The 22,620-nt window shown below is 35.0% G+C and overlaps 1 protein-coding gene across 2 annotated transcripts in view; it reads left to right on the top strand.

Annotated features, from left to right (window-relative positions):
* LOC134546140 (potassium voltage-gated channel protein Shaker) overlaps window positions 1-17,685 on the top strand; it is a 263,221-nt gene extending 245,536 nt beyond the window's left edge. For both annotated transcript variants that reach the window (XM_063388693.1, XM_063388692.1), the window contains exon 8: window positions 7,789-17,685. The gene's annotated coding sequence lies outside the window, so the exon portion shown is untranslated. The remainder of the gene's footprint in view (window positions 1-7,788) is intronic.
* Window positions 17,686-22,620: the final 4,935 nt, after the last annotated feature.

Raw genomic sequence — 22,620 nt, 5'->3', positions numbered from 1 at the left:
GTCACGTTTCCAACTTATGACATATCCAGTTGTGAAACCATCAAGTGTAAGTCCTCTACCATCGTCGCTCGATTAGTTCCTCAATGTTTAATAATGATAGCCATTGGCGCGGAATAATTAGAGCAGTCAACCACGTGAGGTAATTAGTTATTTAATCTTGGCATTAACGCAATGGAGCCTATTAATAAACATCAAGACTTTAACTTCTAGATTGAGATTATATGGACACAGACCTTAGACTACAACCTACCTAGGTACGTGTGTCTTTTTTTATTTGGTCCAATGATTTTCTTTTTTTTTTCATTTCAGTTGACCTGTCGTATTGTATTTTCGTTGTCTCATATTAGCAATGATAAAGTCCTTTTGAATTAATTTACTCTTAAGACTTCATCATTCCCACCAATATTTCAAAATTAATATATTTAATTAATACTTTGTGGTACTAATAATTTTAATATAGAAATTTTTTAAAGAAATTGTTAATTACAAAGGGCTTTAATCGTTTCGAACTTGCGTTTTCACCTTCCATATTTGAAGTCAAGTGTTAGAAAAATTTTTATTGGTGCGAGTGACGTAAAGTGAATAGAAAGCTACGAATTTCTATTTATCACACGCATCATGTTTCCACTTACTAAACTACCTCAATGCAAAAGCAAATGACGCTTTTGATTTCAATTATAAATAATTTCACATTTTTTCGTACGGTAAAAAAAATTGAGAATATGTATGTAAAGAAACCCGACGAAAAAAAGTCTTGTACATTTTTACAGTCTAAAGATGTGAGGGTGGCAACACTTTGTGACTTGTTTCTTACGTTTGTCACTACTGCGTCCCTTGCGGAAGCTTACGAACCCGGCCTCCATCCAGCCGCGAGGCGGCGATTTCGAGCGGTCGCCGCACACAATCGACGCGGGGCAGATATCGACCGGGCGAGCGCCAGGACTCGTCTGCAGCGGGAGCCCAGCGTGTTGGCATGGCAACGCCGCGTCTCGGCGCGCGCGGCCCCTGCGGTCGCCCTGGAGCGAGCGTAGCGCGCCGAGACGCACCGGAGCAGTCGTGTATTCGACCAAGGATCGTGATATGTTCCAGACTTGGCCCGACCCCGGGTCATTTACTTTTGGAGTGGGGCCTCCTCGCCCATGGCGGTCTGAGGGTAGTGGAACCGTCGCCAGAGAATACTCCCCCGAGACCGTTCGTGAAATATGTTGCCCAGAAATAGCAAAGGATAAATATCAGGAAAAGTCCCAAATTAGTTGTAATTATGCAAGGTGAAATAAAAAGAGTTTTGAAGCTTGCTAAGTTTTGTGCTGGACTCATCACATTATTGTTGACGTGATTTTATTTTTTATTTTTTGGGGAAGGGTTCTACAATTAATGCTACTTCCATCTCAGTATATTGAAAATTCAATTGATGATTTAAAAAATTCTAATAACAGTTGATTGAAATCATCCTTGAATTTAGAATTCGTTTATAGTTTTGCTAATTTATGGTAATATTTTTTATATTATTTTTTAAAATGCAAATAAATGAGGTTCATGTTCTAAAACAAGAGGTCCATAATAGAATGACTAAACAGTGATCAAAGAGTCTGGGCAGTTAACTCGCACTAGGCGCGCCCTGAATGGGCACGAAATGGAACACTGGGTAAATAACAACGTGAGACAAGTGACGTCAGCGGAGTGTCCCTACGTGTGTTCATGCAGCGCGCGAGGTGTGGGGAACTGCTGGAAGGGAGTGCCGAGACCTGCCTCGCGCTGCGCCAATGCTAATTGGCGAGTTGTGCCCAGATTCCTGTGCGAAGATCCCTTGGGGAGGGGGGCCACCACCTGCACTTGCAAAATCGTGACTGTGAAACAGATTTGATGTCAGCACTATGCTTTATGGAAAACTTTCGGTGTATTTTAAAGTTTTCTGCTTATTGCACATCTGGCAAACCCACTATGTTTGCAGATGATACTTCCATAATACTGTGTGATAGGAATATAGAGATACTCCATTCTAATGTAAATATTACTCTACAAGAGATGGATAACTGGTTTAGAATTAATAAATTAACACCTAATATACATAAATCTTCACTGGTTTTTTTCTCGAATAGTAACTCCTCCTTAATGAAAAAAGTACCTGTGACTCCAATAAAATTAAAAAATGAAATTTTTCCTATAAATGATAATATTAAATTACTTGGATTAGCAATAGACAATAATTTGTCTTGGAAAACACATATCACAAATTTATGTAGCAGACTAAGCTCATTATGTTATGCTTTTAATGCTCTTAGGAAAACATGTACTCATGATACAGTAAGAACAATGTATTTTGCTAATGTTAATTCTATTATCAGCTATGGGGTTATATTTTGGGAGGCATCTAGCTATTGGAAAAATGTATTCATTTTGCAAAAAAAATTATACGGATAATTCAAAACGTTAAATCTTCAATTACATGTAAACCCCATTTTGAATACCTAAAAATTCTTACTGTGCCAAGTTTATATATATATCAAACAATAATTTTTGGGTTAACAAACATTAAGTTTCCCCATAATAATGATATCCACTTTTATAATACTCGAAAAAAGGCTGATATATATTTTAAATCTCATCGAACAACATTATATGAAAAGAATCCTTATTTTTCAGCAGCAAAATTAATAAATAAACTTCCTAAAGATCTTCAATTATCTTTTAAAATAAATAAATTTCCAGTTTTCAAAGAAAGTTTAAAACAATTACTTATTAAGAAAGCCTATTACAGCGTGGATGAATACCTAATATCTTCTCATAATTGTGATTAATGTATAGATGCTTATTAATTGTCTTGTCAATTTTATTATTTTATTGTGAATTTTTGTTTTATATTCATTAGCTTTTACATAATATGTCTTTTTTATACTTTGTGTGATGTTTATTATATTGTTTGTTATGATTTTTATCATTTATAATATTGTAATCAATTGAAAACTCCTATTTCACCTTGTGAGTGTATAAAACAGGAAGATAATAAATAAATAAATAAAATAAATAAATTTAGGCCAAACTATGGGCAGTATACCTACAACAGACAAGCACCGCATCCAGGGATGACGTGTCGATTAAAACCCAAGTGCAAGACTCTTGTCCCCCCCCCCCCCCCTTACCTTCTTAAAATTGCCTCAGGCCCAACCTTGGGAATCCTACATATTTGTGCCCCTGTCCAGTCTATTGTCCTATTTCGATATACAGGTGCACGCAATAGGCGCATCGTATGTGAAAGCTGGTGAAATTGTGCTTAAACAAGGGCAACACACGAAGAATTATTTCAAAAGTGGTTCAACTCCCCTTTTAAAAGATACCTGAGGTTCATTTACAAGAAATAAAGGTTTATCTCTCGTAAAAACAATTTTGTAAGTATCTCAGCAACATAATTTTCACGGCTCATTTATACTAAACAAACTTTATCTTAAAATGAACAGAATTTGATGTGTTCAACTATTGAAATAAGGCGTTCACATATTATTCCAAGTTAGTATTCCCTGCATAATAGTTATTAAAACTTTAATTATTTTAAATATATAGTCTTTATATTCTAAGATTGTTTCATATTCGCCAAGTTGTCAGATGTACTGACTGAGCGTACTGTACAAATCAGAAACGTTTTTAGCCACGTTAAAAATTTTCATTCATTCAGTTTACAGTCAACTTTTCAGTATTACGTGTGTTAGTTTATTTTAGACTTTGAGTGTCGTAGCCCGGATAATTTTATTTTGTGGGGGGAGGGAAGATTGGTTATTATTTTGGGAGAGTGGTGTTAAAGAATGTGTGGTGAGGTTTCATGTGGATCTTTGTTTAGCCATCGTAACCTAACGGGTTTAAAACACAAGCAAAAACGTTTTCCTCAAGTTTCTGACACATGCATACAATAAGTTTATTTCGTTTTATGATAGTGTTTGACGTCACTCTGAAATGCACACAAAACTGTGGGAACACAAGTAGATGGGGGACAGAAATGTCAGTGAACGTTAGGCCCGAAAATGATTGTGTTCATTGCTAGAGCCGTCACCGCGTACGAGACACACTCGATCCCTGTTATGTGGAAAGCCATTTTGACGAACTGTTCACTGTTTGCATAATACAGGGTCCGGTATGGTTAATCATAGGTCCATGCATATTTTCGCGAAAAAAAAAAATTTGACCAATTATTAGGCTGCAATAAAGTATACACGCTTCAGAGGTTTCTTCCTTGTGATTGTCGGCTGTATACAATATAAGTATTTGGCCGGGCAATTCAGGACGTGTTCTCTTCCGCAATGACTGGCAAGTGATAGGTGTGCCGACAGCAGACACGTCCCTGGAAGAAACTCAGCCAATCACATACAGGCGATGCCACAGTGTTTCAACATACAACTAGTCTCGAAATCTTTCCGCGGAAAATGCATAGCTCTATTTATTTTTGTACTTTGTCGATATATGGCATTCCACATGACAGGGCGCCAGTGTGTCTCAGGAGCGCTGTAACGGCTCTAGTGATGAACAGAAGCATTTTCGGACGTACTTTCATTGGTATTTATGCCTCCTGCACATATATAGCATATGCGCCCAGAGTTTTGACGTGGGCAGGTCAAGCTTATGCTATCTGAATTGTCATAGTCGGTACCTAATGTAGAATTTTAAGTGTGTGATGTTTCACGCACCACTGCTTGAGCCAAACTATACCTACTCGACTGGCGCAATAGTGTGCTTATTTGCTGCTATTTTTTTTATCCTTGCACCCTGGTTCAGGAGCGAAAGTATAATTTAATCACTGGGGGGAAAGAGGGCGTAGAACCACTTTGCTCGCTGTTTGCTTTCAGATTCTTTACTTTTGTTGGTGGGAATGATAAATTTTTTTTTATTATTTCGGGAGATGAAAATATATATCCCCCCCCCCCCACACACACACACACACACACGTGCGCGTTCCATCTCTTGGCTTAATACGGACCTGGGTGTCACAGGTGAGTGGCCTCGACTGTGGTCTAAGCATCAAATTGAAGCAGTCGTGTGTTTTGAAGAAGTTACCGACCAGCACAGAGCTGGAATTTTTCTCCCCCCCCCCCCTCCCTCCTCACATCAAGTGGTTGAACGCGGTGGACGTTGCCTTCAGCCGGTGAATTTTCTCGAAGTGATCCATTTTTCTTCTCAGCCGTCATTGCATTCCACCATCGCTCCATGCTCATCTCATGGCCGGAGACCCTGTCGTTTCCCGGTGCATTTGCAGGTACTGGAAGTGTGGTGGACTGTCCATTAACTGCAGCTCAAGCTATAGAAGCTAGATACCATAGTGATCTTTGACATTAATAGGGCCATGTATTTTTTTCGTAAAATGATTCCAAGACTAGCTATGTGTTATGACATTGTAGAATCGTTTGTTTTTTGATTGGTTGAGTTTCTCTTAGGTGGCATACATGTCTACTGTCAGGATACGAATCGAATCGCAGCAGTTTTGTGCGGAAGCAAGCTCGTCCTGATTGGCCTGGTCAAAGGAGGCGATGGTCGCCCGTTGCAACGAACAAATTGTTAGCGCGGGCATACTTTATTGCAGCCTAACGAACTCTAGGAGTGTTTCCTGAAAAATTAATTCCCCTACACATGAATTAAACTGAATTCACCCTCCCGAGAAATAGGTTTTGATCATTGGCTAGATTATCTTCCAGGGCGAGCATAATTAAGGTTGGTCCAGTCACGCGATAAAATAAAAAAAACGTAAAGATACTTTAAGGGCAGCTTAGTGATAAAATATATAGTTTGAAATTATCATCGTTTTGGACATATCTTTTTTCGCGCTCGTTAGACTGCAATGAAGTATGTCCGCGCCAACAGTTTCCTCGTTGTTGTCGGCCGACTGCAAGGGAAGCCACTGCCACCTCCGACCAGGCCAATCAGGGAGAGCTTGCCTTCGCACTAAACAGCTGTGTAACGACATCAGACATGCTACTGAGAGGAACTCAAACCAATCAAGAAACACAGACGATGCTACAATGTTTAAATACATAGCTAGTCTCGAAATATGTTCGCTAAAAGTAAATTACCCTAATCATAGTCAAAGTAGATAGATACAGCGTGTAACCCAACTGTGCAGGAGAAATTTCTCGATGCTAACATTTAACGGGTTTTCTGCCAATAGAAGTGTCGAAAGGATCTGTCATGGCGGGCGGCAGTTTGCCGTTTGGCGCGTCTTTGAGTATCATGAATCATTGTAGCCATTCGTTTCAATGCTGCGAACGTATTTTACATTTCATTATTAGTGTATTACAAATAAGTTCTGGGCCAAATAGTAGTCTAACAATAAGTTAAAAAAAACTCATATTATTTGAAGTACCATTCGTAAACAAAAGCAAGTGAAAGTGTTTACAAGAGTTCATTCTGATAGTTGTGTTGGAGGGTCGTAAAGCCAATGATGACTTTGTACGAGGAAAGAAAAGAACCTGTCTCTATCATGTGATTGGTCCATGACTGAATTCACAACTTGGGCGAGAGCATAATGCGGTTGTTGCGAAATCGGCTCATAATTGATTTCTTACGTCTTAATTTTAGGCAATGGAATTTCGTGATGAAATTAACCTATGTTGGGAGTGTCAGTAAAAAATATTTTAAGTATGACTAATAGCCTGTGAACTTTATATTTTAACTCACAAATGTTGTTAAGTAATCGTAAAACCAACAAAAATATTTAGTAAACAACATTCAAGGAACCGAAATAATATTTTTGGTTTTTTTTTTTTTTTACTTTTTTCACTAATCACTTATCTAAGTAATGATGGTGATAATTTACATCAAGGTAATTTCTTACCATCATATGACAAATTAATATAAAAAGTTCCTAAATCTCCGATAATGCTACCCTACTCTGCTTTTCATTGGCTGTTGCACCATGCATCCGTAACATAAATAGAATGTACATATTTATTTTCCTCCTATGCGCACGACCTCTCTCCCATGTACTTGACGTAGCTGTGAGTCAGTAGGTTTAAAATAATTGTGGACAAATCTTGTGCACACAAACTGCTGTTATTGTAAGGTTTGGTTTATAAATTACGCGCAAAACTCAACCAACGCAAGAAAATAACATTTACTTGTAAAGAACGCAAGTTGCAAGGCGTCACCATACCTTTAACTTAAAATTGTGAAACATTATAAAACGTATTTTCCCCCGGGGCTTTCTGTGATTATTCATATTTATCCCGAAAACAAAAGAAAATTTCAATAGGTTAAATTGATTTTAAAATGTTTTTCCTATCTCTGTGTGAAATTTTTATAAGTGTAAACAAGATTTAAATAAAATCATGTGCTTATATGCACGTAGGGACTGGTAAATTTCGCTGTTTCAACTACTTCCAGGATAGACTCCACAATCCTCACACCAGCTCATTGGCTACTGACTTGTGAGACCTGTTATCTGGGAGGCTTGTGATTCGATACTTCTTTCGTTGGCTAAGAGTCATTCAGGTAAATTGTGTTACAATACTGAAGCAGCATAAAGTTAAACGCATTTGGATTCTAGCCTATCGCGAAATGAAACCGCGAATTTTTCCGGTCTCTATAGGTACATAAAGTGTGCGTCTTCTCTTCAAATATGGTCGTCGAAGACGCAAGCCAAAACTCAGTAACGTTGGAAGTAGAACAATACTCGCGTTGCGTTGTTGTGTTTTTGTTAGTTGCTGTTAATTGTTCATAGTGGATCGAAGCTGAGCGAGGCCAAGAGCTGTGACGCTGTGAAGGTGCAGTGGCCCGGTGACCGCAGCCGGCTTGTCTGCTCTCTGCCCGCAGTGAAGAAGGCGCTGTTGCGGTTTCGTCAGATGTTGCTGCCGGGCCGCAGCGGGCCCGCCTGGCAGGCCGCCATGCAGCTGGCTGTGTAACTGCGGCCGCCAGAGGTCAGGTCGGGCGCCGCGGCCCGCACGCCACACTCGCGGCTCGCGGCAGCGGCCGGCCAGTACACACACCGTACATCACACTTGCTGATATGGGGGGGAACATGTATGAACTCTTAGACAAAAAAATCATTTTGTTCTTGCCATTATAACTTTTTTATTACGATTTAATTTTTTTAAAAAAAAAACGTAGACGCTTTTGGCGCCTACAGGTGCATGTGAAAGCCCAACGTGATGTGCGATATGAGTTTGTAAAAGCCTGAGGTGTAATGTACTACATAGTCCGAGTGCAAGTTATGAATATTTCCCTTCGACTTCCAGAACACCACCGTTTCCCGTGTGTCGTCCCCGACTCGACCTTGACTCCCTCCCTCCCACTTACCTCTGTCGCCATCCCGAACACCCGCTCCCCGCTCCCCTTACGAGCCTTGGTACTAGCTCAAAAAATAAACAAATCACACCACAAAGTTTTTTCTTTCTAAGGTTTTTATCTTTCACATGTTCACTTTCTTAGTCTCTCTCTCTTTCTCTCACACAAGACATACGTTACACACACAGTATCTGAATACGACAAATGTAGATAGGTTATGCCACACGAGTCTCGCCCCAACGCCGTACGGAGTTGCGGTGCGACGGACCGAGATCTGGCAACGTCCTATATAAAGACAAGCGTAACTCGTAGGTACTTCCCATTTAGAGTATTGTCTGCCCTTTAAGTAGAAGTAATTTTAGAACTTCCTTAAAAGCAAATATGATTTTACCAAAAAAAATTATTATTAAAAATCATAAAACTAAAGAAAACAGCTTTTATTCTAATTAAAGAAAATATGTTATTACTTTTAAGAGAAGCCACAAATCAATATAAAGTTTAAAATAGGTTTCAAAGTAAGTAAGTAAGCAACGCAAATCAAAGCCTGCCATATTTAAATAGCTTCTTAAGAATTTCTCTCGTTTCTCAACTAGTATTATAGAAGAAAAAAAAAGGACACACCAGTTTACAGAGAAGCTAAGCTAGTTACATTGGAAATGAAAATTACTATTACTAATATTCCAAAATAAAGTTAAACTGCTAAAGAGCTGTAGGCAAAGCAAGTCCGTAGTTAAAACTTGTAGATGTATATATTGCGCATATACTTCCAGAATTTCCACTAGGTTCATCCAGCACTGCGCGTCGTGGAAATCTGCGGAAGAGTATTTTTCGAGTAGCGCCAATATCGTAGGACTGTAGGAACTTTCGTGAAAACTGAAAAAATATTAATAATATCGAGTTGTTACTGTTTATCCCAGTCATTCCGCCATACTTTTTGCAACCGGAAGTGATGTGATTGTGGTGGTTGTTTGCACACGCGGATCTCTGCAGCTCAAGATGTTCTGTCGCGTGTGTGTGCGTGCGTGAGTGTAGGGGCGGTCGTCACCATCCGACTTGGTGATGTTTGTTATTTCATAGTTGTGAACGAATGGGGCTATTACTACAATACATTAAAAAATCTTTAAAAATATTACGAGGATATTTGAGCGCTCACGAAACCGTATAAATAAAAAAACACGTAGGTTACTTTATTGAAAATAAAAATAAAGAGAACATTGTATAAGGTACTGCAAAACTCAAGATACTTTCTTGTTAAATTCTTGATCGTGAACAAAAAATTAGATTTGGGCACTGTTTTAAGTGCTTTTTTTTATTATTTTCTGGGCTGTGTGGAAGCTAACTTAGAGTTCGATTTAGCCTTTTGCCTAGCTCTAAATTTTGACGTTATTGCGTTCAGATTCATTCCTCACAACATTATCATAATAATAAATATTACTAACAATACATTAATAAATTTTCTGTCCATTTCCTTCGAGTTTTCCCTGTAGAATCCCATCAGGCCAAGTTACTCTAGTGAGTCCCAGCCAGTTCCTGCCTCCATATTGTAGTCTGTGAAACTTGCTACACATGCTTGTAGCAGTAATCTGCAAATTTGGACTCAAATATAACGTACTATACATATCCATACCGCTTTTAATAATTATAAACAAGCTCTGTGTAAGAACGGCTGGTCAACATTGCCAACGTAATCCATAATTATGTTGAATATGTTACAAATAATTCAGCAGGTTGTGAAAGTTTTGAAATCAAATAAATATGTAAAATAAAACCTTATATTGTACCTAGTTCAAAAATATCACCTGTCCAAAGTGAGTATAGCATGTCCATCAAAAATTATGTACTGCCAACATGACGAAAATGTATTTTGAAAATATTGTTGTGTTATTATTTATGTATATTTTCTAAAATGTTAATTTTAAAATATATAATGGATAGTCTGACATGTTAATTATGTAAATAAGTCTGAATATGTCCTTAAGCTTAAGTAAATTAGATATTAGAAAAATAAATTTATAATGGCACTAGTTGTAATGTTGTTATGAATTGAGAAAATAATTTATATGTGTTGAAATATATTCACTACATTCCTCTATTCTATATTTTAGTCTATTAGCGAAGAGAATTGGCTTAAAGGCAAGGGTTGTGTAACATATGTGAGAGATTAGCGCTTGCGAAATACTGTAAATGATGGCAGCCTACAGCAAATATTTATTAGCGTATTTTCAGTACGTTAATAACGAAAACTTTCGTTATACAAATTCATTTATACAAATAAAAATAAAGTCATGACTAATTCTTTTAAAGAAACATTTCATAGCATTGAATTAATCTGCTTTAAATAAAACTTTAAAAAGCTTTCGTTTCAGTTTTATGAAATGAGCTTTTTAAAGAATATTATTGGTGTGTAAAGATCATTTGCAAATAAGCATAAGTGTTCGAAATTGTGCAACCGGGACAACTTTTCCCAGTTATCTTAATCCTTGCTTTTCTTGTTCTTTGAAAAACAAATGTGAGTTATTTTCTTATACACGACATTAATTTCGGGCTGCTGCTTTTCACAGTATAAATGTTTTATTTATGAGTTATATAGGTAGCCAATTGCTTCCATGGATTATGACTTTTTAAACGATTACACTGAAGTGATGGATGTTTGCAGGCTGTGTTAAGTTTCATGCATAATGACTGGATATATTTCTTGTCTGCGTTGAGTTATATCTGAAGAGATGAGGGATAGTGTACATTTAAAGGTTGTTTCTAGGCAACGTTATGCAAAGTTTTAGTAAATAGCAAATTATTTAATATTAAATAGTAATTATAATCAATACATAAAATACCTCATTCAGGACTTTCATAATAAAAAAACAGTAGATAATAATCCTTTCAGTGCTTCTTTGGGTTCAACACATAATCCTAAACACATAATATAAAATTGGGGTATATGCAATTTGTATCCGTATTGCTCGTATTTTTCAGTTGTGATAGAACCGAAATAATACTACAAAGCATGCCGATACAACATATAAACCGACATGCATGGTAATACATCATTTAGCACCGTACTGTAACTAAAAATCATGATCAATTAGCGGTTTTCAAAACTTAACTCAAATAACAGTTTTATCTTTAAACTATAGTTAATTAATTTAGGTAATTCATTAAGTATGAATTTATACCAAAATGTATGAACCAAATGGATGGAAAAAAATTGATATTGCCATGTTTTGACATTAATGACGTTGCCACAGTTTTCAAACACATAAAAATTGCCTATTCATATTTATTTTTCCTAGTAGTATAACTCTAGACATGCTTATAATTAATGATTTTATTTTTAAATGAAATACATCAGTCAAAATAAGGATATTTTGGTGAAACAAATATAAATAAATATTTTAGTTTCATTTTAGTTAAATGATTCTCTATTATTATGAGTAAAGACAATATATAATAATAGAAACAATAACACCGAAATCTCCCGTTTTATAAACAAAGTCTGCCTAGAAATAAAACATTTAAATCTGGTAATAAGCTGTTTAATGACTCAATTGGCAATATTTTATGCGGCCATAAACTTTCTGTCATTCTAGTCGTAGTATAATATATGCCTTGCCATAAACTAAAATTCTTACAAATGTTTTAACATTTCATGTGAATATTAATTTTATTTAAGTTACAGGTAGGCAGAACATTAAATAAAATCCTTCTGTAATCAAGTCATTTTTTTTACTTGACTCTGCTACCTCAGTTTTATTGATTTTCTACAAACAAAATACTACGTAACCAAATTTAGACTTTGACATGGCAGATTATAGCCAGATATTAAACTAATTACTGTTTTAAATCTCTACTTAAACCAATTGAATTTCTGTAGTAAATAAAAATACATTTATAAAACTTTTTGCACTTTCAAATATGCTTTTATTACATAAAATCACTTGAAAAAATTAAAGAAAAATACTTGAAGACTTTCGAGATTTTGGTCAGGAAACACGAGATCGACTTGGATTTTTGACGTCATAAATCAGTATTAAGACATTATTTAAGGCACAATACTCTGATTTGAAAGATTATGAAATAACAAACAGAGCCCTTTCAGTGTGTGACATAAAACATGTTTTATCAGAAATAAAAAATTTCCATTTTAATTGCTTCAATATGGTTTATGTCATGCTTTATGCATCTAATATTTCAGTGGCTCATTATGCAGGCTAATATCAAATCTTTGTTATTTTTTAAGATTAGACAATTTTGTGCCTGGTTTTTTTTTTCAGAAAGTTTAAAATAAAAACCATGTAGGCTACTCTTCGGTAAAAGTTTTGTATGATTACGTTTAATGATTTTTTGGTGAGTTTTAGATAGTAAATTGTTTCCCTTTAAGCTTCATTCAAAGGCTACTGCTATGACAGTTTCTGCCGAAGGTGCTCCATATAGGTGACATTATTTTCTCATTTCGGTAGTTCAAGCGGCCACCAACGTAGATAGCTGGCAAGGATAATACGAGGATGACCCACGGTATAGCTCCCAGCAAGACTCGGAGAACTGGTGGTAGATACGATTATTTTTACAGTACACGTGTCTAAATATTTGAGTTTATCTTTAAAAAATACAGACACAGGTTAAAAATGAGAAACAGCTATAGGTAAGAACCAAGCGACACTATTCTTGATGTAATAGAGCCGAACATCATTCATATTATCACTACTCTTCTTAATACATTAAATTACGCTATGACTGAACTCGTGACAATAGATGTAGTATAGTACAGCACGAATGTTTAGGAATTGTTTCGTTTTTTTTTTTTTTCGTTTTAAGACTATAAAGAGACTGTTCTTATTTCCTTCAATTAAACGCTTCTTTTGAAAGTATAATCTACTAATGTGGTTCATATTACAAGTCTTAAGTGATTACAAATCGCATCATTTAAAACGATGACATTACTGATCTGGTTAGGCAGGGTTGAGAATTAAACAGCTTTATTTTTAGTTTTGGGCCATTTGGTATGCGGTTTCCGAACCACTTGATCCACGAGCGGGCCTTAGTGTACGTCGCCACCTACCACCTATTTAGCACCATTACGTCATCTGTTAGTGAGGACTATAATTTATTTTTTTTAACTCACGTGAAATACAAGAGGCGCCTGACGTGGTTCTTTAATGCCTTTTGTGAAAAGGTCAATAGCTTAAACCGGCTGACGACAACAGTTTTAAAGTTATTGTAAAAATTTATTTTTAAAACTTCTGTAAATTGTTGGTTGTTAATATCATTCTAGAAAATGGAGGGGGTATATTGTGTATCTCTATCATTCCAATATTCCTAGCAAATGAAGTTACTAAAGCCTTACTTTACCGTTCGTACTCGGATTAGAGAGATTGCATTTACGTCCCCATGGGTGAGAATTCGTTAGTTATTACATTCTCTGCTCCTATTTTCAAGCTTTAAAGGCCTGTAGCCTTTAAAACGTTCTGTAATTATTCAGTTGTGTAACAGCAGTAAAGGTAGCTGACTGGTCAGACGCGTGAGTTCTTAAAGCACGGGGGTAATAAGGGCGACACTAGCTATCGTATCACACGCCTTACAGCCTCTATGCGCCACGCACAGAACTGGTATGCAGTCTTCGCGTCGGTAACGCGGGTCTGAGAGACTTGTAGCGGTCACCCTATCATTTTAAGATAGAATATCAAAGGTAAAGGCTCCCTACACTTCCCTATACTACTTACAAAACTGTTTGTTGAATTTTTCATGCCTGAAAATGTCTGTGAATACACCCGTTTTAGCCATTTTCACTGTCCAAAAAATACACGTTATACACTAAATCATGGAACGAAACTTGTATAGAAACATTCAATGGTTCTTAATTGTTATTCGTAATCAGACACTGACAATAAATCTTGAGCGGTTTGTAAATGGCGCAATAACACGTGGTGCAGTTGGGCGACAGAGAAAGGCGGCCACCTTAAATGATGTAACTGATTTGGATTCTTTAGTGTTCAGCCCATGAAAATGTTTGTAGTAGAATCTGGCTCGATGCCCAATTTCACCACTTATTCAGAATATGCGTCTGGGGAATGTTTTAAATGGTTCGTTGGTTTAAAAATAATAAAGCTTTTCCGCACCCTTCACAAAGTTTCCTTTCCCCTACCAAAGTTTATTTTATTTACTATAATTGAATATGGACGATAAACTGATGTCGTTATGAAGTTAGTTAGCTCGGTGGCATCTTTCATTTCTGTGTATGTGTGTGTAATTTCAGGTGGTCATTTGAGCAAATTATTTTCTGATTTATGAATTCGAAACATTTCTCACCAAATTTTAGTAAAATTGTAAAGACAGCTATGCTTCCAACGGATGATAATTCAATGTTACGATTTAGAAATTCCTTGTATGCACGCAGTGAAATGGCACCATCATTGCCATAGATTAGCGCTTACGGATTGTGGAAGACGTCAAACCCCAAGTCGCAATCGCAACGCATGCGGCGCCGTTGTGAGACAAGTTCAAGCAGTCACGCGAAACAAATATGTGCGTTGTTTTTTTTTTCTTCGGAACACGCCTGCGACTCACAAAGATAAGTCCATATGCCAGCAACTGGCTGACGAGGTGTGTGCGCAAGGGCTAGGTACGACTGCATGTCGTTTCCTTGTATTCTACTTTAACTGTTCTAATTAATGCAGAGGTTATCTTCAAACATTCTTGATTTCTCAAATTGTAAAATTCTTAATAGGTTATTTTTTTGCATGTAAACATGAACGTATCGTGAGTGAAGTTTGGTATACCGCTTACAACAAACTTCGCAATATTGTATAAACTAGGGCCTATTTAAAATAGCCTGAAAAAAAATTAAATTATAATTAGCTTTTCTACAAGTTTCTGTTTCGTTTTCATATTCAATTGATATGTCAGCAGCTATTATAATTTTATGTAGTTTTATTTACTTTACTACGTGTTTGTGAGAGTGTGTTTATAAATGTATATAACCTGTAGCCATCTATATCTTAAGCAAATTTTAATTATATGTATTCTTAGAAAATTATTTTTTATTTACTTATATTTAGGCTGTTTCATTATTTTCGTAAATACCTTAAAATTTTTGAATTTACAAAATTTAGAAATAAAATATAGGAAGGGAAGCACTGTTTATATTTCTATGCTTGTCCAATGATTCGCTATTAGAAACTATTTTAATTTCATCATGCCAATCATTTTCATAACGTTGCTTGGAAGTGTAACGTTTTGTTGGTGTTAGTAAATAATATATTTTAATGTACAAATATCAATGAACAGTGTTATAACGCTGCTTATTGTTATGAACATATCTAAAGAAAGTAATAGTTAAAATAAGACAATACATTGTTATTATATTCAGAAATTGTCAAGAATGAAAAAAAACAACTAAAAATTACAATGTAAATACACCAACTCATTTAAGAGTGTAAAACAATTGTCAAAAAATTAGGTATACATTCAAAAACAATAAAAAATTATTTTATTTTTGAAAGTGGTTATGAATAGCATATTTAAAAAATGTCAATGCATTATTTGTAGCTCGGGAATACAGTTTACTATTTAAAAAAATATGTATTCTGAGTAAAAATATGTATAAGGATGTTTACTATCATATATGTTATAATGAGTTGGGAGCCTATACTGTCATACTATTTTGTTATTTATCATTTACAGCAAAATATTTGATCACAAGAAACGTCAAAGGTACTAAATGCTGGGTCAGACTGCAAAATAATCTTTCTGTGTGAGTAATTTTTTTTATCTGTACGACAGCCAAAGGAAATGCAAATAGAGTGACTAAACATTTCTTTCATAGTGTTATGGTTACAACTCAGTTAAAGAACTCTATAAAAAATAGTAGATATTTAAAGGAGAAATTTATTTCGCTTACATAATAATACCAAATAATTTCCCAAAACCACCCATGGAAGTAGTATTTTTATTTACATAGTGGATATTTTAAATAACATTTTCCATACATATATATGAAATATTTGGCTTATATAAGATACGTAAGTCTCAGTCTCACACGCCGAGTTAGTAATTTCATTTTATTGTTATTACTATTAATTAACAGATGTTCCTGTAAATGTATTCCTATATATATTTTGCATTGCCGTTGGATCACACATTTTCTAGCTGTAAAAGTCACATAGGTGCGTCATAATTATGAACATTTGCGTGAATATTTGCCGCTATTAGATCATCTTTAGTAAATATCTGTTTGGAAAATTTTAGACGAAACATTAAATGCAAGAGATCATGATAAGTATTATGTTCTGCACATGTCTCCATTTATTAAAGACATAACTCTCAAACATTGCAGTTTCTCTCTCACAACCGTGGATGCAGTTCAACCCATAACATACATAATACCAATCAGGCAAAACATAGCTTAACCAAGATAATGCCAACCTAACCATACAAACTAACTTAACCTAAAGACATAACAGTAAAGCTGGACTCACAGTGATACGTCTTATCCGCCCGTCACCTGTCCGTCCGTCAATCACGTGGCCTGCATCCAATCAGAAGCCCCGAAAAATTCAATTCGTCCTTCCGTCAAAACCTTGTCAAGCTTTAATTTTCGACGGACGGACGGATGAAATCATAACCTCACAAACGTCTGAAAGGATTGTCTTTATTTAAAAAAAAAAAAAAATATTTTGTTTATTTGTTTAGCTGCTTCCATATTATATTTTTAACTCACCTATGAACACATTTTAAGTTTGATATTCGAAACAAAAAGTTGTCTGAGACACAAAAGTAATTAATAATGCACAGTAACTCGAAATTATATTTAAATAAATATTTTAGAGTTTGTTTTACTATTTATAAGTTCTTGGCTTTCTTAATCGGCAACTGGTAGACCTTTACAAGAGAAATGTTCTTTAAAATTCAAGCCTTAATAGTAAGTTGGCAGCGTCCAAGTATAGAAATATATATTAAACGTGCGGATAGTGGCGAATCGTACAGCTTGTTGACGGAAAGACGAATGGTGGACGGACGGGGGACAGACGGACGCGACAGATAATTGTGAGTCCAGATTAAGAATAATAGTCTAATGACAAAAAAAAACTCAAGTTACCAAAATGGTACGTGAGACTGAGGGAAAATCTGAATTTCCTACACAAAACTATTTTTTTTTTATTTCTTCCATGTATAAGTACCTGTTTATATAAAAGGTGGGTAAGTAAATGGCCTGAAAAATAAATCTCCGGCAGTTTTTCAAAGAGAGAGTGGGAGATCGTGCGAAAAAACAACCCAGCCGCTCCGCCTCAATGTATGTGTTGGTATTTAATACACTAACTCAAAAAAATGCTGCAGTGGATCCATGAATTTTGTTTCTCATCTTGCAAACTGTAATATCAGCATCCAATATTCCTCTTAACTTAACTGGAGTTTTTTTTTTAAAAAAAAACCTCTACTTCTCACGCTCCTCAGTGAGAGAATTTGTTTTTCCCTCGCTCATTTGTCATAGAAATGTTTCGGTATTCTTCAGTTTAATGAAGAAGGAAGGTGTTTAATAATTGCAACTTTCGGCCAACGATGTGTACCAGTGCGGCGTCTTTGTAAAGCCTCAATTACACTGAGCATGTTTACTAGCTCCTCACTTGCGAATTCGCTCGTTGCAAACAAACTAGCACAGTGTAATCAAGCTGACTTGCAATCTCGCCACTCGTTTTGCTCCAGAGAGTAAATACTTTTCCCGCTGCTTTCTTACCAGTTGTTTATTTTGATTGTGAGTTAAAGTCTACGTAAACCGTTAAAGATCTTAATTGCTAACAACAATAAATTATATTAATATTTCAATTTAAAAAACAAATAGAAAAAAAAATAAACAAATGAAAATCAACTATGAAATAACGTGATTCGAGAAAGTAAATTTAACTTTGATGGGCGAGTAAGCTAGTTTTTCTCGCCTTAACGATAGACATTAAACATTCATGAGCTAGTGGCTTAATACTCAGTCTCACGTGCCCCGCTGGTTATTTATTTTTCTGGTCATTACTATTATTTGAGTATATTTCATGTAAATTCATCCCAATAGCTATGTGGCTTATTATGTTTCTCAGATTTTCTTAAACACATAGTTACTAAAGATTATCTAATAGCGGTAATATGTCACATGATTTTTCATAACATGGCATTTTACATGGCATGACATTTTACAACCATTATATAGCGTTTCGTTAATATTTGGTGAGAACATTAGGCACACATCGGAATAAATTCACAGAGTTCCCTTGATTAAACGTAATGACAAGGAAATGAAATAACCAACTGGTGTGTGAGACCTACCCTTAATGTTACATTATGCATATGAGTGATTGGCGTGTTTACATTATTCCTCCAGGAGATAGAAGTAACATGTTATTGATGTGTAAACATCTTAGCTCTCGGTATACGGCATTTGGTAGGAGTAATTTCGAGAATGGAACGGAAGTCGAATGAACGGAAGTGTTTAACACGGTGCCAAAGTTCTCAATATGGCGGACCCACGTGTAGCACCAAATGTATTAGTGTGACAAATGAAACTTTTTGATTGTGAAACTACCCTGGAGTATATTTGGTATACTAAAATACTCATAGTAAGTAGTAACCACAAGTTTTAAAATACGTAAGAATATTGGCATTACACTGATGATATACATATTCTCTTTTAAAAACTGAATAGGCTCCGTAGCACAGCGCTAAAGCGCGCACTTGAAAGTTCAAGAGTGAAATTTTGTCGTGGTTCAAACCTTGTTACTGGAAATAAATAAACATTTGTTTTGCTATTTTTAATAACATAATGACATGATATATTAATATTATATAATATTTATTTTATCAGCGCAATAAGGTTGTTTGCTTGTAGGACGTATTTACAGATTGATTTCAGTCGTTTAAGCAAAAAATCTACTAACATATACTTACTGTTGAAATATGTGTTTTAAAATGTTTCCGGTTGATATTTTAGCTGTGCCATCAAACTATAACTTCTAACGTGTGCGGAAACTTTATAGTAATAGTTTTTTAATGAATTTTAAAATATGGACAGTATTTTAATGAAATTACTTGTCAGAATTCAGGTCCAAAGCCAGTATATAGAATTTTTTCGAGTCTATTTTCGCTTTTATCGGAGCCGTTTCTAAGAGTTTATAGTTCCCGTTCTGTTTCGTTTTGCTATCTGCGCTTGATGGTGGCAAGCAAAGTTTATGATTCAGGCAGAGAATTATAGCGGCAGGCGCAGAAATTACATGTTTGATTCGCGTCCAGAAGTTTTAGTACTTGGAAAGCTTATATTTTATTTATCACGCTCGGCATTATTTTAAAGAATTCTACGTTTTATTTCGTGTCCCGAGTTTCATAATATAAGTTTATGTACAATTGAACGACATAAGAACACGTGAATGTTCTCGTTACCGAGCTTAGATGTTCGCACATCACTGCCAAGTACTGAAAGACTCGCTCATGTGTTATTTTTATACATAGAAGAGTTTCGATTAACAGAGCTTCGATTAACCCAGGTTCCGTATTATCCGAGCCGAACAAAGCGCCATTGCCAGCAAAGACGGTCAGAACATTTGATTACGGACCTAGAAAATGGTCTAACTGTTGTTGAAAGCCTAAAGAAATTTAACTTCAAAGATGATATTTACTGGTTACGCGAATCGTGTATTGAAGATAATGAATCCACACCAAAAAAAAAGTTTGGAAAAAAACATCACCCCAAAAAAATTATACCACTGGACCAACTGAAAACCAATACGGTGTGCTTATTCTATCCGTGTTATCCGAGATTTTGCTTATTTGGGGTTGCTGTGTTCCACACTTACTCGGTTAATAAAGAATACTACATGAATACGTTAACTCCTTGACTCCAGATTGACGACTCTATATTAAAGGCTTCACTTTCAGCTAGGATCCGAACTTAAGTCTTCTCCAGGTTTCTGTTTGCTTGTTAATGGGAGGATTAAAGAAGGTTGCTAGTTCAATAGTCTAGTATCAGGCGCAAACAATTGCATAACTATTGAACGTGTAAGTACATTAATATGGCAGGTATCAGTGGCAACTTTTGCTTTAGGTTGAGCGATGCTTATTTGTCTTTAGTCCGGCCCCTAGGGGCATTTCAACAATCAAAGTAACTTATATTTTGTGGCCATTCTACAGTTTCATCTCGGTAAAACTTTTTATTTATTCATTTCGTGATTTTTTTTATTTTGCGGTCTTACTCAAACCAACTCATTTATGTAATTATGTTTCATTGAATTTTGTTTGCGGTTTGTAATCATTACAAAAATACATAATGTTTTGGTTCATGTTTTTTTTTACATTTAGAACACCTGTCTTTTCTTTCTATTTATTATGTATTTGTTTTGAGAAAATTACAAGTACTTTGTTGTAAACTACGAAAATTGTAAGTATTGAATATGTACTAGCTGCCAAATGTTTTTGGTTCAGCAATTGAAACAGCACTAGTTTTTGACTTGTACACCTAAAAATGAAATTGTTCAACATGTATTGTTTTTAAATTGAGTTCTGTTCTGACTTCAAATATGTCTAAAAATACTAAACACATAATTTAATTGTCTTTAAAGAAATTTTCTCATTTTTACTAAAGTACTCTGTATTGGCTAGACAAGTTCTGGAGATTTTTAAAGAATATTTTAGTATTTTTTTTTAATACTTGCGTGTATTTGTTTTTGTTATTTGTTTAAATGTGTGCCTTTCAGTATAAATATGTTTAAAACCTTTACGTGCATATGTTGCTACATTATATTTAATATACTATAGTATGTTTATTTGCAAAAGGTAGCAAACTACATACTACCTATACTCATGTAACAACGTGATACTTAAGTTAGCTTTCAAAATTTTGCAAGTATTGTAAGATTGCTACAGTTGTAAATGCGCTATCATTATTACTTTATGGGATTCTTGATTCTTTAGTATAATTATTTTGAGAGAGCGCTTTGGGTGCTTATATTTAGTGAAGCACTTTCGTTAGCTTAAACATTTACATCAGTATGAGTGGCGTTTCCTGTACAAAAACGACTACCTTAGTAATGAATGTAATATTAACATATCCATATTATCCATACGAAAATGTCGAAAACATCAGAACGTAACTTTTAAGCAGGGAATTTCGACAGTGGTACAGCAATAAATCATGTCTAGTTGTTTATATTATTAAAAAAATATTTGTACAAATAATTTCAATTTAGCATCGTATGTTTTAAATCATTGGTGTGCAGTATGTTTATTATCAGTGTGAGCAAAAAATTGTCAGTTTAAAAAGGTGGCACTGAAATGAATAAAATAAAGGCATGGCACAGATCAAGCCACGAAATATCAGTACAATATCATGGAGTTGTATAAATCCAACAGTAAAAGTAACATAAAATTTTGAATGGAACTGAATTTGAATATAGTAGTATTCAAACCGTTTTTGAGGTTGTGTGGTTGCAATTGTTTTGTATAGTATATAAATTTACGAGTTTGCTGTATTCAGAATTTGTATTTTGTTGATGGACATGCTATAAGTTATATTACTCAAGCAGAAAAGCATGTTTGTTATAAAAACAATATACTTTATACTTTGAGACAGTGGTTTTCGCTGGTACGTTCCTGTCAGCGAACACTTACTTTCATTACAGCAAAGAGTTTTCTTATACAAAGTGTACGTAGAATTGTACATAATTTTAGGCAGAAAATTATGGACAAAATTCAAGGTGATCTTTGCTGCACAATTTGTAGACGAGAAAAAGCCTTGGTGCTACTTATTATTGAGCCAATTCACAGTGAATTTGTTATCAAGTTTATATATAATAATGTGTATGTTGCTGCAAAAAAAGTAGCATACAAATCCGCTAATACTTTCACGTCTGAACATTATGAAGCATAAAGCCTGCTTTCATTCTTACAATATGAGTCAATTAAATACACTTAACCATCATTTTTATAACTGCTTCTTTGTATTGCAATATGTACATAAAGTGTAAATAAGACACCATTGTTTGTTTTACACCCGGTATTGTTAAGAGTTTTCGAGTAGGCATGACGTGTTTATTATTTTCTTTATTGAGTGGATTATGAAGGAATCGAAATCGCTCGTTTCTTCTCCATTGTTTGCAAAACAAACCCACTGTGAAATGCACGTTTAAAATAACACTCAAATAAAATTGTTGATGCTACACTTTGATTCAATTTCGTCGATGTTCTGAAATGCTAATAATATTTCCAATCCATATGGCTTTCAGAAATAGAAGTTTTGTATTATATTGAGATGAATGAAATTAATTATTACATCAGCCACTGTTTTTACTTCATAAAAAGAAAGGTTAAGGCATTACGCATTTGAACCGCATGAAC

This window comes from Bacillus rossius, chromosome 1 (genome assembly GCF_032445375.1).
Source record: "Bacillus rossius redtenbacheri isolate Brsri chromosome 1, Brsri_v3, whole genome shotgun sequence".
In the NCBI taxonomy this organism is placed as follows: Eukaryota; Metazoa; Arthropoda; class Insecta; order Phasmatodea; family Bacillidae; genus Bacillus; species Bacillus rossius.
Note: the sequence above shows the minus strand (reverse complement) of the source record. Positions and strands in the feature narration are given on the sequence as shown.